At 43.5% G+C, this 16,415-nt stretch overlaps 1 protein-coding gene across 1 annotated transcript in view; it reads left to right on the forward strand.

Annotated features, from left to right (window-relative positions):
* Nucleotides 1-16,415, forward strand: part of LOC133344936 (thrombospondin type-1 domain-containing protein 7B-like) — a 381,310-nt gene that overhangs the window by 98,848 nt on the left and 266,047 nt on the right.

Raw genomic sequence — 16,415 nt, forward strand, 5'->3', positions numbered from 1 at the left:
TGCGCCATCACATCGTTGCTGGGGTACTGTGGGGGTTAAATAGTCAGCCCCCATCTTCGTTTACTAGCTTGGCTGACCCCACAACCCCGTACAGTGCCGCCAACTCTGGGTGAGGAGTCAGCATTACCTCACCCGATGGTCGGTGTGTGGGGTCGGTAGAGGGTGTTGCCACCGGCACCAGTATCTCCGCGAGAGGCCCGATGGTGACGGACGACACCAGGGTAGCTGCCACAGATGTGAAGCGGGGGCGATCCGGCTCTTGTCCCAGAAATGGAATCTGTTCCCCGCTGCCTTCCACGGTGGTGCATTGCTGGCGGGGCTGTACATTGAGCCCCAGCTTTTCCAGGAGGTCGGTACCTGCAATACACTTGTGGCACAGTACGCTCGACACGTAAAACTCCTGGTTACACACCTGGTGTCCGAGGCGGACTTCAAGGGTGACCCTCCCCAGTACTCCCATCTCAGCTCCACAGCATGCGATCCAGGGTCTGTAGGTGGCCCACGTCAACCCCGATCATGCTGCAGTGTGCTGCGCTCACAAGCGAAGCCACCGCTCCCGTATCCAACAGAATCCGGGTACGCCGCCCATTTACCTGCCCTTCTACCAGCAACGTGGTCCCCGTGATTCCCACCACCAGCTCCCGCAGCCAGTCACCCACAGTCACCACGTCCTCGGGTGTGGTTGTTGGCATCTGCGTGGGAGTCACTCACTTACCACTATTATTATGGTCTATTTGTGTTTGGACCGTGTCGCTTCCTCCTCATTGAGCGCGCCGAAGCGTTGGTCGAGTTGGCGTATTAGTTCCCCCACTGCGCTTGCGCGCTTGTGGGTAGCGCTTCTATAAAGTCGGCTGCCTACCCATCCAAATGCATATTCATCTGTTATAACGCTTGCGCGTCCGTCCAGCCGTAAATATCTTTAGCGTACGTGAGGTTGCGGGCAAACGACTTCCATGACGGAATACCTTGCCCGGTGAATAAGCATCTTACCTTCGCTTGGGGTGGGGCGCCTCTCTCCCTTGGAGGTGTGGGGGGTCGTACCACTTCTGACACCATATTGTGAGGGCTGATGCCCGCCTCCCTGCTCCCTACGAGCAGGCGGGGCACGACGTCCACCCATTCCACTCCCCCCTCCTCGTCGTCTGCCGCCTCTCGCTGGGCCCCCGCCAATCAGGTGATTGCCCCCCCCTCCCCCCCCATGTGCCAGCGCCCCTCTCTGAGGGACATCGCTAATTGGCTGGCTCACCACCACCCGGGGTTATCTCCCACATACCCACGTACACCACCACAAAAACGAACACGGTGGCGTGCACGCGCACGCCCCTGCAGGTGCGTGTTTTACACAAAGGACGGCGCTAATCAAAATAGCAGTATGAATATGCACGCGTGCCCCCCCCCCCCCCCCCCCCGGGAGGTTAAGCCCTGATCTGATGCACACCAAGGCTAGCATTAAAGAGCTGCGCGAATTCGCGCACGCCTTGCAGTTAATGCTATAGTCACTATGTAAACATGCTGATTGTGTAAACACGCGCTAAGGCCTGCGAGCATCGGCAGCCGTGTATGTTTTAATACATGCGTGCCTCACACACACGCTCAAATTACCAACGCCATGCCGATGCTGCAGCCCGGTGCTCGCTCTCTCGCGCACACCGTCTCCCCGTGCAGTCGCACCACACACAAATCGCAGACACCACGCCGAGGTTCTACCCACACACACAGAATTCGCACTGCACCGTTCCTCTGAACTAAATGTTATTAACGGCGCAAATACACACTACCTTGAGGTGGAATACTTCGCAATAAGAGCCTAGCATAACTCTGCCTATGAACCCAGTTACACAAACGCCCTACCACGAACCTCGAAGCTGGACTCGCGGCATCCCACGGACACTGATAGAGTTGGAGGGAGGAGGACGAGAGAAGACTTGACCTATCACTGTCTCGCAGCAGCACTCGCTGGCATCACACGGATGCTGTGAGCGGCTCAAACAGGCAGGACGGCAGTGAGAGGATCTTGACGGCCCGGAGGTTGAAGACAAGAGACCGAAAATCATCTGGGGCCCCCCGTTTGTATTCTCTAAACTTCAAAGGCCAAGGGTGACGTCATACCGCGCAGCCAATCGTGCGCTTACCTGTGGTTACCCCCACTCACCCCCCTACACTCTCCTAAACCCCACCGTCGTTGAAAAACTGGTGAATTAGGAAGTTACTATTTTCCATCTCACAGTTCAGTTGATTCTGCTTTACTTGGCAGCAAGATGCTTACCTGAATCATTTGTTTACTTGAAACCCGTTCTTTGCACAAGCTCCAATTATTGGCACAATGGAAAGCCTTTGGGAGATACGAATGTTTGATTTGAGATTGACGAGTTTTGTGATTGTATTTTTGTACAATTTTAAATGGCTATTAAGCTGGTTAAGTTTTCAGCGTCTCATTTAATGGTCATAAAATGAAAGCATGTAAGGAATAATTTTTGTAAGTTACAAACTATACTGCATGTACTCTTTGGTTATTTCGGTAAAGTCACGTAGGTAGAAAACTAAATAATAAATCACGACGTTTTGATCGCAACATAAGCATTCGCCATTAGGTGGAAAGATACAGCAATAGAACTGCTGAACAAGAAAGGGCTGCTGCAACAAGAAGTTTTATATAGGTTTGAGGTGGGTGTCACCCAAGGGTAAGTAGCCGGGTCAGAGATGAAAAGGAGTTCCGTAGCCACACACACAACAGCTACGTTAAAGGAAGAGATTGGTATGTTAATGTAAACGAGTATAATGTAAAATGAGCCCCGTCGTCGCACACGAGCAACGTTGCCGTACGCACAGCAGCTTGCGTTAAAGGGAGTGATTGGCACAGTCAAAATTTAGCTGGGCAACTGGTTAAACGGGATAATCTGTGCAACATCTAAAATAAACTGAAACTAAACTAAAACTGCCAACTTACTGTGTTTTAGCCACCCGGCACTTTACTCGTTGTGAGCTTCACTCCTCTGCCCTCCATTGTAATTGGAGGACGACTGCCTCCAACTACTGAGTAGCATCCTTCACTATTTTCCTCCACTCCGTTCCACATCCCCCTGTACCGCATAAGGCCACCTGTGTTGAAACCCATGCTATACCACTCCATCCAGCCAAATAGAGGTTGTTTAGGCATAAGCTATGATCGAGACAACACAACCTCGCTTGCCAGAGGAGCTCACTAGTGGGACTGTGCCTAGCATAGCAACGATTTTAAAGATTCTCACATGGTCCAGTCTGGTTAAACTCAAGAACCATCGTAAATACACTAGCCTGAATGTTACAAGTTGACACGGATGTCAACAAACCTATATATGAAAAAAAACAAAGACATAGATCCCCTGCATAGCCTAAACAGACGACTGGGGCAAGTGCTGTTAGCAAGCACCAATGAAGGCCAGCATGGCACATGAGGGAGTGGGTGGCCAGAACCTTTCCCGACCGCCTTTGTCTCCCCAATAACGATGTTTACACACCGCACCAGGTACTCATTTTGAGCATGAGTCGACCTAGGCGAGCCCCATGACCGGTTCAATTAATCGTCACTGGTGTTGGTCATGGCCTGGAATCGAATTTGGGTGGCTGGTTTCATAGCGCAGCGAACTAACCACTACACTACCGATCCCACACACACATATAGAAATAATTCTGCAGCTAGATGAAGGCCTCCACATTACATGTTAGTCATGCGATTATTTGACCATACTTCACCACATAGGTAGTGTAGGTTGGTAAAGGAGATGAGCCAGTGGCATAGCTACCAACTCAGTGATCAGTGTGGCGTAGTATCATCAAATAACACATCACGACCGACACAGCCTGGAGGAGAAGTTGATTTACAAAGATACTTTTGTTATTTGATGCAATATTCATTCGCCTTTTTGTAACACGTTGAATGAAATAGCTAAACAAATATCTGGGGTAAAGCATCGCTACATAACTGTAATGCGGGAGGAAGGAGAGTGGGGGGAGTGGCAGTTGTGGAGATTCCTGCCATCGAAACCATCCAATGAGCGCCAAAATCACACTTATCCATTCACATACCACTGTGCCATTTCTGAGAGCATACAACCTACAATTAACCCCCGCGAGTGCTTCAAACATTTTCTGTAATGGGGTAGTAAAAATAAATTGTTATGCCCGACATGTAATATCCATTGCATGTAACGTATATGAAATAATCAATTGCCCATGGAAGCATCATCTTAAAAATGGTGCTGGGTGTAGATGTGTTGACGGTGCTGTTCTTCACAAGATTGCTATTAACCACAATAAATGTGTCTGCCCTCGATTTGGAGCACCTGCCCACGTCCTTCATTTCGAGTGTGCAACATATTTGTGCAACATATTTATTGTGGTTAATAGTAATCTTGTGAAGAACAGCACCGTCACTCTGTAAAATGCACCAGCACGTGTGTCACACACAGCAATTCTTCCGAGTCGCCATTAACCATGTGGCTGGTGTCCAAGTCCGGTTAATCATAAACCCTGCCAGCCACCTACAGGCCCAACTCAGTCATCACATGCTGCTGTACACACATGCATTGATGCACTGCACAGCACATCAGGACTTTCACAGAACCACACTTTACTCCCTTGCTGCACAAGGACATAATTAAAATAGTGGTCCCTTCCTAATGTGCCACAGATGTTATATTTTTTATGCATACGTGGATTTCATTATGGAGCAGTGCTACGGAGATATAGAGGTTGATGTGCTGCGATATGAACCTTGGTGACCTTAATTTGATTCCTGACCTTGGTTATCAATAGTCGCGAGTTATATCCAAATTGGTGCTGATCACTCATTTACCGGTATGGCCTGGGCAGGCCTTTATTGACCAGTGGATTGACAAAGGGCTTGCTATTATTATGAAGGATTATTTCATGAAAACGTGTGCTGAATTTCTCTGTGGTATGTCATATTATATTTTTTAGCATCTCTTAAATAAATTTAAACTTAGAATGAACTGTACTTTAGTTAATCTTGTTCAGAAGTGTCCTGTCATTAAATATACATTTCTTGAGGCTCAACCAGGGCAATATGATGAGTTGTCATCCCCTCTTAACAATCAGCCTTTCCCCATTTAACATGTCCACACCCCACTCAATAACTCCAACCACTTGCCGCTCCCTTTTGCTTTATCATGAGTCGAATATGGGGCCAGAAAATGGTAAACGGGGACAAATTCCCAATTTTTACAAACATTTCGGAACACCAGGATCGCCTTTTTGAAACGAGGATTGTCCTAGCCATATGAAACATTTGGTAGCCTTACCTATCATCTGCAGTTAATAATTTTGCTTATAGATGGGACCAGTCCAGTGAATAAGTCAAGACGAGTGTGGATTCATTCGTGAGTATAGCGAAATATGTTTCATCCACCTAGCAGTGAATTGTCTGTATGTAACCAGTTCAGCAGCTATTACAGAAGCCCCAATAGAGTCGTGACATTGGTGCTACAAATCACCACTTTCCAGACCCTTCTGTGTATACGAGCTGGGTAAAAAAATAATTGTGATAAGTTGGCCAGAAAACCTGAGATAATTGTACACCATTGGACAGTCTGGTAGTCTCTGGAAGTACTACCACGTGTAAACAGTGAAGAGTTTCGAGCCTGTTACCGGCCTAACTAGTATAATTACTGTAAGCTTGTCCCAGGTATCTTGAGTAATTTCAGAGGTGTAGCCGGTGTAAGCTTACCCATGATGAATCGCATGAATAATTGTGCACTCTGTGACTGCGCATTCATGATGGATTGGACTCATAAAAGTGTATAGTAACAATATTCTTACTTTGTTCCTGTATTTGCTACGGAGAGCCAGGTGCGTTTTGTTATAATAAGTGTAGATAGATAAAGAGATAGGACTCCAAGCCTCACGTGCACAGCAGGCCAGACGCAGGAGTGTGTAGACGATTCAGATAGCAGGGGCACGCCCCAAAATGAGACTTGGGGTAGACTCCGTGATAAGGTGTTGTGCGACGTGGAGGGAGATAGGGGTATACTGTATCTTGTCATGATTACAAATACGCAAATGCCTCTCGGAAGAACACTTTGAAATAAAGCCGTTTCACAAACCTCTGGTACTCACTTCTCAGGACAGAACACAAGGCAGAGTATCTATTTCTGTTGTCTATTTAGCCCACCTGTCCCCTCGTTACGATTCACGGGAGCAGGATGACATGGCGGACCGGCTACAGAGGCATGATCTTTTGGTATTTTTTTGACATAGTACCCACTCTACATCTCTTGTCTCTCTGATGTCTCAGATATGTGTCTAAAAGGTGGTGTGATGTGGAAGGTTGTGGATAAACTGGTACATTACTGATCCCTATGAAGTAATATTGCCACCTCTGAGGTAAAAAAAAACCTGGGACACTTCATGGTAAGTAAAATATCTCATACTGAGAGAGGGAAAACTACATGCTGCATAGTGTTTGGTGGTAAATTATTACTCAACAGGCAAACTGAACTTTTAATATCCCAGGAAGACTTACAGATTTTCCCAGGACAACTAAACTCAAAAAGAGGACGATCCTCAGCTAACCTGGGCAGACAGTAACCCTCCTCTCAGAATGTGAGGAAGGCTACAAATCAGTACAGTCTACTGTTGCCTTATGAAGTGCAACTTATTTGCATTAACTGTACATGCATCCTGAATGGTTCCTGTGAAGCAGAACCACTCAAAGTGCAAAGCAGCTTTGCATGTGTGAGCATGTGATTTGAAGGCACCTTGTGGAAGAAGCAAGTCTGCCTAGTGCAGGTTTTAGTTGACTGTTTTTGTAATTGATGGGAATGATGTCGAAGGTTTTAAGTGGCCACGTAAAAAAAAAAGGCCTCAAGAATTATGCGAGGAAATATTAGAAAAAAAATGTATTCTTAGAAAATTGGAGGAAATAAATTATGTAAACTCAAAACTATATTGATTTTTCCAAGACGAAGGTACTCTGTAAACCAACTGGCTATCATCAAATATTTGTTCATGAAGCCATCCAGATATATAAACATAGACACAACTTCAACAGAGAAGATGGGTACAAATTGAGCAATCATTGGAAGAACGTGATTAACCAAGTAAAGTCTTAACTTGCTATGATTATTCCATCCTTTCTACCGATGTTAACTGACTCTGAGTTTCATGACTAGGTTGGATGTCTTTTTATTGACAGGCTGGGTGTCCACTGCCCCAGCCTCTGTGGTTGGACCATCTCTAGCTCCACCCACCTACCTTGATGCACCCATCTCAGGCCTATATAAGACCTTGTCTCAGCAGCTTTCTCTCTCTCTCACCTGAAGACGATTGCTTGTGTTGCGATCGAAACGTTGTGATCTATTATTTTTTATTTACATGACTTGACCGAAAGACCCAAGAGTATAAACATTGTATTGTTTTTAGTGAAGTTACACAATCTTGTGTTCCTGCAGTCTTCATAGCCAAAACATGCATGTTGTGTATGGAGTATATAAATAAGTTATATAGTATATAGTAATTGGTTATCAAGGGAGAAGCGGTGCGCTTTCTTAGCATGGTGAGTTATGAATCCCATCACCTGAGTTTGATTTCCAGGCATGGCTAACATCGGTGGTGAGTGATATTTGAACCGGGTCCTATATCCTGCAATTTTAATGACTCGCAATGATCCACATGGCCAAACTAGTGTTCAGACAATCCCTATGATTGGCAGTATATTGACAAAGCCTGTTAAAACATCTGTACCTCCGATAAGCCCGGTTGGCATTGTACGGTGTGAAAGAAGTTCAACATTCGTATATACATTTAAAAGTTCACCTTTTGGCGTCATCTGGTCCAACACCATGTGAGACTAGGATCTAAGAAAAGCTGTCTCGGGTGTGGACCAATCAATTTCAAGGACATTGCATGCATTATCAGAGTTGTGTTTTTTGTTTGCATTCCAACCGCAGGTATTGTGGTCAATGCAAACATGACTACTTGTAAAAAAATGCGTCAGTTTTGTTGCCAGATAAAAGGGTAAAAAAACAATGATCACATTTAAAAGAGTTTAACTAAGTAATAATGTAACGTTTCTGTATATGTAAAACTCTGAAGTCAGACTTGGAAAGAGTTGGAGACTGCTTTATTCAGTGTTTCATTCCTCTCAGTCCCTCCTTCTGGCTACTTCTTCCTCTCTCACCGTGCAAGTATTTGATCAATGTTTCCAAGCCAAACACAAGCAGCGAGTAGAGTTAACACGTAACTGTTTGGTTAGCCCTGAGATCCACAGAGGCCAGGCAGTGCATTGAGCAAATAGACCTCATCTCTGCAGCACCACTTTTTAATACACCTGGAAAATCTATGTCTTGCGGGGATTTATTTTATTTTAGGCACGCTCTTTTATTTTGATGTATTGATAGAATATGCTCTCAAACAGACAACACAATGAAATAGGCAAACTAGTAAATAAATACAATAACGTCTTGGGAAAGTAAAAAATAATTGTCCTCAAGGAAGCAACTGCCAGAGAATTGAGATATGACGAGCAGCTTTGGTCAGTGCGAGTGGCACAATAAGTCAGCGTTGGTATCGATGTGAGGTGCGTTAAGAGCTGCGCAGCGTGTACCGTGCCGGACGGGTCGATGCACGGATGATGGACGTGCGTGTGCCTGGGCGCTCGGGCTCCTGCGACATGGCTCTGGGGGGTGTTATGTGTGCACGTGTGCACGTATGTGTACGTGGGTATTCATGTTTGTAGGCACATCAGCTCATGGTGTGCCTGTGCTTTTCTGACACATTTGCCTGCTCGTGGAAGTGCAATCTTTCGTATATGTCTCATAGTAATTTGAAACAATCATTTATTTTCGTTTCTCTGATTGCTCTCTATTAACTTTATATCCCCCTCTTTTCCCTGCTGGTTTCTCTGTTTCTGGTGTTTATCCCTTTGTTAATGGTTTCTGCACATTCGTGAGCTGCTCGCAAAGCCAATTAAAACAAAGCCACATGTTTGCACTTGGCATGCAAAGATATTTTCAGCAGGTATGATAGACCTTATTTTATGAATCATATATGTCATGAATTAAATTAACAGTATGAAGAACGATCTTAGTGATTTTCACAATTGAATTAATGATACTGATAATTGACTTAGTTCTGTCAGATCGAATTACTTATTTTTAGAAGATAATTACAATACTGTATTACTGTAGTGATATCAATAATCAACTTTTTGGTAAATTGACTTACCCGTGTTAGGTTAAATTACACAGTGTTGGGAATTTAATTCCTATATTTATAAATACAATTTTCTGCCTCTCGATTGAATTACCAATATAAAGATTGCAATTAGCGGTGATAATTGTATTTGGAACCCTTTTCTTATTCTTAGTGATCTTATAGTTTATGAAATCTGTATCATCAGTAAGTCAGTCCTTGATATTGAAAACTGCATTTTCGTCGTTGTCAACGCCTCAAGTAGTGTTGAGGGTGCTTGGCGTGTGCATGGTTGTTTGTTTGTTTGTTTTTGTTTGTGTGTGCGCGTGCGTGGGGAAGTGGGGAGTGGTAGTGCAGCGGTTAATGACCCAGTGCTACTAACCCAGCGACCCGAGTTAGATTCCCGCTCATGGCCAACACCAGTGACGATTATCTGAACCGGTCCTGGGCCTCCCTTGGGTCGACTCAGGCTCAAATTAGTACCTGCTGCGATGTGTGAACATCGCCACTAGGGATACAAAGGCGGCCGGGTGTGGTAAGGGTCACCAACCCCCTCATGTGCCGTGCCGGCCTTCATAGGTGCTCGCTAACAGCACTTGCCCCAACAGTCTGTTAACGCTAAATGAGATATATTTGTCTTTGTGCATGTGCGTGCATGTATATGACGGGCTTTTTAGAACCTTTAGGAATGGCCTAAAAACATCTCCATACAAGAACAATGATTGTGCTCGTACTCATCACGAGCCTGCTGGGAACAAGTTACCTGTAACAAAGCCAGAGTTTTATATTCACACCACCTGCACAATGTAATTCCACATTTATTCGCATCAAAGGGATCCATAGAAAATCATAACAATCATGCTTTATTCAGCACTGCATCTTCATCATCCCGTGATCAGTAGACTTGCTACGTAGCACAGGTCTCATTACTTGAACATACTAAATAATTTAATATTTTTATCTGTCATCTGTAGTGATGTTCTTTATATGTTTTAATATTTATTTCACCCTATTAATCTTGTCCGACTGAGCTATTCCAAACCGAGATTCTGGATGGTGGCGTTTTCTTGCGGTGCGCTGAAGGCAGGGCAGAGCTGTGTTCTCTGAGCCTTGGCCTTTCAAAGGCGTGAAACACAATGTCAGCCAGGTGTTGTGTTCTGAGCCTGCGGGGATTGGAATGCTTTGCACATCCTACAATATAATTTTATATGCACATGTATAAATGTACCCTATTAAGTGCATTGAATTTAGTCAGGTGAAGCAGTGATTAGAGGGCATGAGTGGAAATTCTGGTCAGGGATCAATTTAACCTTTCATCCAGGGTGAATGAAATAAGTATCACTTTGTAGGAGCTGGCTCAGTGCTGTAAATGGGAGATAAGCACCTTCTTTACTAATTTAGCAGAAGCTAATTTAGAAGTGTTTTATTACATGCTATGGTTTTGCTAGCAGATATCTTTATTCATTGACTTATGAATGAAGTCATATGAACTGCCACAACATATTTTCATGTCGGCATGAGTGATATTTATTGACTTAGACAATAATTGGTAATTTGTTTAGATTAAAATTTATTTTTTGTTGTAAATATTACACTGTACTTCACATATTTACAATTCTTTTTACATATTCTATGAAAATATTCTGTTATAATTTACCCATATTTTCCATATTTACAGAATACCTAATAAACGAACCCCAAGAAAGACAGTCATAGTCATAAATATTATCTGCTGCCCTGGGAACAATTGCCGTGAGTATGAGAAGCATTTATAACAACTGCTGTGGAAATCTGCCACTGCTAATTTGCCCTATCTTATTTTTCCCATCCCTGTATTCCAGGGAATAGCAGGTAAAGCAGGTTAAGCCACTCTGTCAAAATTCATGAATAACTGTAATGTACTGGGGGGTTCTATAAATACCATCAGTAATGTGTCGGTTTTTTTTCTGGCTGGCCAGAACTCAGCCTCAGCCACTATTGTTTGATGGGATCTCGTCTCCGATGGGGAATTATGGGGTATAAGGGCGAGAAACGAATGATGATGGCGGCTGGAGAATAGGCAGCTGGGTGAGAGGAGGCTATTGAGAGTGGGGGGTTGGGGTTGCTGTGGGCCATGCCTCTGCTTTGATGGAGCATCTGGCGCATTGACTGACACACGCTGAGAATGATGAACTATTTCAGCCACTCTGCTGTAAAAAAAATGAATTAAAATGTCTGCATTGTGTGGTGTACAATGTGTTGTGTTGATTTTTATTCACAACAACATTTGTACAAAATGTGATATTAGCTTTTGAATACATTCTGATTTAAAATGTATTTCCTCACTCCAAAAACACTTACATACTGGTGGCAGCATAGAAGCGATTAAGCAGCTGCAGGGATAACAATTTGAAGATATTAGCGTTAGTGTTAACAAAGTAATAATAACAAAGGTCCATGCCACTCGACACACTCTACTGTCTTCACAGTCAAATCTGATTTCTAGATCTCCATGGAGTTATCTGTTACATGTATGTGTCATATCCCCTATTAATGTGTTGACTATACATACTGAATAACTTTCTCGGCCATCGAATCACTTCCTTGTCACTCTTTTATAACTACTACCACAATCACCGTGTCCTAACTTCATTATTTTATACCTCCGGAAATTTCATGGACTCGTTCTGCCAAATGTTCCCTTTGCTGTCGTTCATATTATCTTCAACTACCTTATTGAAGGATGTAAGATTTATCTATATCCTTCCTCAAACCATTATACTTTGGAACTCCATCGCATTGTCTATTTTTATTAATTTTGTTAACCTTGGACAGTTCAAAAGACGTATTAATTATTATCTGCTATACTATCATTGGTACTCTCTGTTCCTGCCTGCTGTGCATTGTCATTTGGGTCTGATAAGCAAAACATCACATGGCAGTGTTTTACTTGTTGCCATGTGACTTGATAACCTATGACAGTGTTATTTGTGATTCTCACTTGTTATTAGTGGTCTTTATTTGACGTGATGAGATCCACTAAGACTTATTATCGATTGTTGCAAGTAAGTTCTGGATATATATATAGTTAAGTAAATATCTGTTTTCTGTAAAATGTAATTGCAGCACAATTTTGAAATTTGGAATATATTAATTTGTAGCACACAATGGTTAACTTGAGCAATTTATTATGTTGCAGGCTCTTTAACACATTTTACAGCATAACATACTTTGGTAATTTCCTCAAGAAATTCTAGCCCGGGCTTGGAATCACATTGTTAATTATGTGAATACTAAGAATCACTGAAAAGCACAGCGAGTCCATTCCATATCGTGGATAATTGTAATTGGATTGCTATGGTTGTGAATAAGCTAGGTTTTTATGTATGGATTTTTTTCAAGTACCTTGTATAATTGGTTCACGGATCATTTCAGATTTGCTGTTTTTGTTAGCTGTGTTATCACTTCATTAGAAATGTTAGATCCACAGAGGCCAATACTAAGTCCAAAGTCATACACATTTCTACAACCCCATAGGAACAGATTCCCCCTGATAAGCATCAGGTTTTCCATTTTTATATCCCTGGGTGTAAAATAAGAGCAGCCTTCAGGACCTTTGCGCTCATCACTGCAGACAAACTGACCTAATATGGTATTCTATTCAGAAATGTTCTAGTGAATAGTATTTTAACATATTGGACCCATCAATCTGTTGAACTCTAACATAACTGTTGAACTCTAATGAACCCATAACCTGTATGCGCTATGAAGAAGGGCCATTTCCCAAAACGTCGCAGATGTTATATATTTTTTATATATTTTAAGGCAATGTTATTTACGAATGTGTTGAGGCTCCCCCTCCCCTCCCCCACAACTGCAAGACCTTAAAAAAACATAACTATATTTGTTGGGGGTTTCACATATACATTACATTTTTCCATCACTCAGTTTCATGATTAGCTACTGCCACTGACAATGAGACAAATATGCTCATTCGCAACCTTTGTTGGGGAGATATATAACACAATTCCAGCAGATAAGAGCATCAACTTTGGAATGCCACAAATCTATTACAAATTATGCAAATTAAATGAAGGATGCATTTTACATGCTTCTACATTTTTTTGTTGCTTTCAAAAAAAGTTAAGCCACTGTAATTTATTCATTCTAGTTCCAACAAATGTCTGTCACACTTGAAGATGTTGCGGTAAATTATGTATGACTATTTAAAACTACAGTTATGCATGCAAATGGGGCTGATATGTATATATTTTTTATATAAGCCACACGGCAGACTTGCCCCCACAGATCCGTTGTCAGAGATCGTCACTCTAACCAAACATGCCATTGTGTAGTGCTGAGAGCCGAGAGAAAAATAATGAATTGGGGGTAAAAATACAGGATTAATATTCCCAGCTCTGCCAACCGTCGTGCATATTAAGGACAGGCTGAAGGCGTCCAATTGAAGACAATTAGATCAACAGCCTCTTGCGAATGGTGGTAGGGGCTAATTGCTCGAGGGTGCAGATGGGAAGGTGTGTATAGGGAATGGCTGTTCTTTGGAGCTCGCGACTGACTCCGTAAATCAATCTTGTTCATTGCTGTCTGCCACAGGACTTGCGTTACTTGAGTTCCACAATGTTGTGGAGTTTTTTGTTTCCTTCTTGCCATGCGTGTTGAAATACACAGATTGCCCCAAGTGGCACGAGGCATCTTGTTTGTCTGAAACGCAAAGTGTTTACCCGCATCTGTGCTGGCTGAGTTGTAAGAAACGACTCGGATAATGTTTTACAAATCATAGCTGGACACAGACAACTATAACGTGTCTCACAGTGGAGAGGCAAAATTAATTTGTGGGGCAAACGCACACAGGTTGTAGCCTGTTTTCCAAAGGCATTGCACCCATTCTTCAAGGCAACACAGTGTCAAATGCCACTTCTCTGAAAGACATCCATTGCTTCAAAACGCTTATTATTCATAACTTGGCTAGAAGGCAGTGTTAATGGTGATGGTAGTAGAGTGCTTTCATGTTCGGCAATTTAAACACTATTGACAAACTCTTTAAATTAAATTTATGTGCAGCATTGTGTTTAGCTGCATTATGTTTCCCATGATGGCATAGCAATTGAGAACGGGACAGCAGATAGTTTAACACTTCCTACCCCCAGCAGTATATAAAAAATGACATCACAATTAGTCGATCAGCAGATTGCCTGTGGTGGAGTAGAGTATGGATGTTCCCACCTTTAAGAAAGCTTGCAATCGTGGAAGAGTAGGCAAAAAATACCCTTTCGTGGTGCTGTCCAGACCTCCCTCAAGTGAAGGCATTTGTGGCAGAAGGCATTCTGGACTGAATGTTTTTATCCCTATTTTTACCCGTGACCCTGGGTCGGTCTTACAATTCATTGTGTAACAAAATAAAATTGTTCCTGGGTAGTAAATGTTATTTCCTAATTGCTTATGTCTCAAAAGTATAGAAAATGGCAATTATTCCCAACAAACTTTGCTTTTGTGACCAGGACATTGATATTTTAAAATTTACATATTTTCAAGAACATTCCTGATAGATTCAGTGCTGAGTAAACTTGGAGTAACTTCTAGAACATTCTAGAACTTTCCAGTAATATAAATAGTAGTATACATTCAGGGGCCTTAAGCCCACCAGTGCAGTTTAGTTCCAGCTGTCTAAGTGGATACATATCTGCATTTTTCTGAGATGGCATCAAGAGGCTGCAAGCATCCAGCAGACGCATTTTGCTATGTTTGCGGCCAATTTATCAAGACAAGAGCGAAAAAGTACTCTGTGGAAGCATCTGCTAAGATGTGTGAGGCCTACAAGGCATCTTTCGGCATGCCTGTCGGGGATCAAAACAAACCCTGGGCACCTAATTTCACCTGCGAGCAATGCAAACAAACTCTGGAAGGTAAGATGTACAATTGTTGGTCAGAATTTTACGTTTTAAATTTGTTACAATTTTTTAAATTGTAAAAGTTTTAAATTTGAAAATGTTATACAATTTTCAATGTTATTGAAAAAATATATCATATGTGAAAAATATGGCGAGAATCTCTTACACATTAGTCATGGGTGAAATAAATGTATCTTTGTAGGATGGTACTGAGGGGAAAAGAGAGCCATAAAGTTCGCTATCCCAAGAATTTGGCGGGAACCCACTGACCACTCAAGCAATTGCTATTTCTGCATCGTGGACCGTTCCAAACGCCGGACTGGCAAGAATGCACCTGCTATCAGGTATTCGGTCCTTCCTTCATCCATCACCCTGGTGCCGCACTGCCATGAGCTCCCCATACCCACTCCTCCGGGGAGAGAGAGCAGCCATCTTAAGAAGAAAGCAGAAAGTCAGAGAGCGAGGAAGACGTTGTAGATCCAGATGACAATTTTAGAGGTGAAGCTAAGGAGAGAAACCCATACTACCCCAACCAAAAAGACCTGAACGACTTGATCAGAGATCTTGGTCTCACCAAGTCCAATGCCGAGCTTTTGACATCGAGGAAGCAGTGGAACCTGTTGGATGAAAGTGTGCAAGTCGCAGATCAGAGGAGGAGTCACCAACCTTTTTGCAGCTTTTTCACCCGTCAAGATGGGCTCTGCTTCTGCCACAATGTGACCACTCTGTTCGAGGCAATCAGAATCACCTGTATAGTGGGAGAGCGGAGACGACTCGTAGAGGCAACCCGTTAATTCCAATAAACTCTACTAGCAACAGTCACAGCCTTCACTAGGGCAACGGCCCTTTTTACCTACAGACTGGAAAGGTACGGCCTCCGGACTAGTGTGCCCTAACACTGGGCTACGGGATCTAATTCCCCCAGTTACAAGTGACCTAGGGGAGGCTACACTGACCTGACCCAGCCAAGGTACGGGTCCCGACCACTCGCCCACTCGGACTCGGCCCTTACAAGGACGTTGGGGGGTTCCCAGGGTCTCACCACTGGCCCACAGAGTCCCGGCCCTTACAAGGGCAATGGGGCTAGGGGTCCCAGGGTCTTTGGCTAGCTGGTCTTCTGGCTTCAGTATTGGACTGGTCCCGGACCCTTCTAGAGGTCCAGCCTTTATTCACCTCCCCGGTGTGTCCAGAGAGTTCCAGGGGGATCTCTGGGGATCCTAGGACACCCCGAAGCCCCCTTCTATTGGGAGGGGTCTCGGGGGATCCCAGAACACCCCGCAGCCCTCTCCTGCTTTGGGGCTGGGGAATGTAGTGAGTCACATGCAGGTGTAAGTTACT

This window comes from Lethenteron reissneri, chromosome 21 (assembly GCF_015708825.2).
Source record: "Lethenteron reissneri isolate LAM-NWPU_2019-01 chromosome 21, ASM1570882v1, whole genome shotgun sequence".
Taxonomy (NCBI): Eukaryota; Metazoa; Chordata; class Hyperoartia; order Petromyzontiformes; family Petromyzontidae; genus Lethenteron; species Lethenteron reissneri.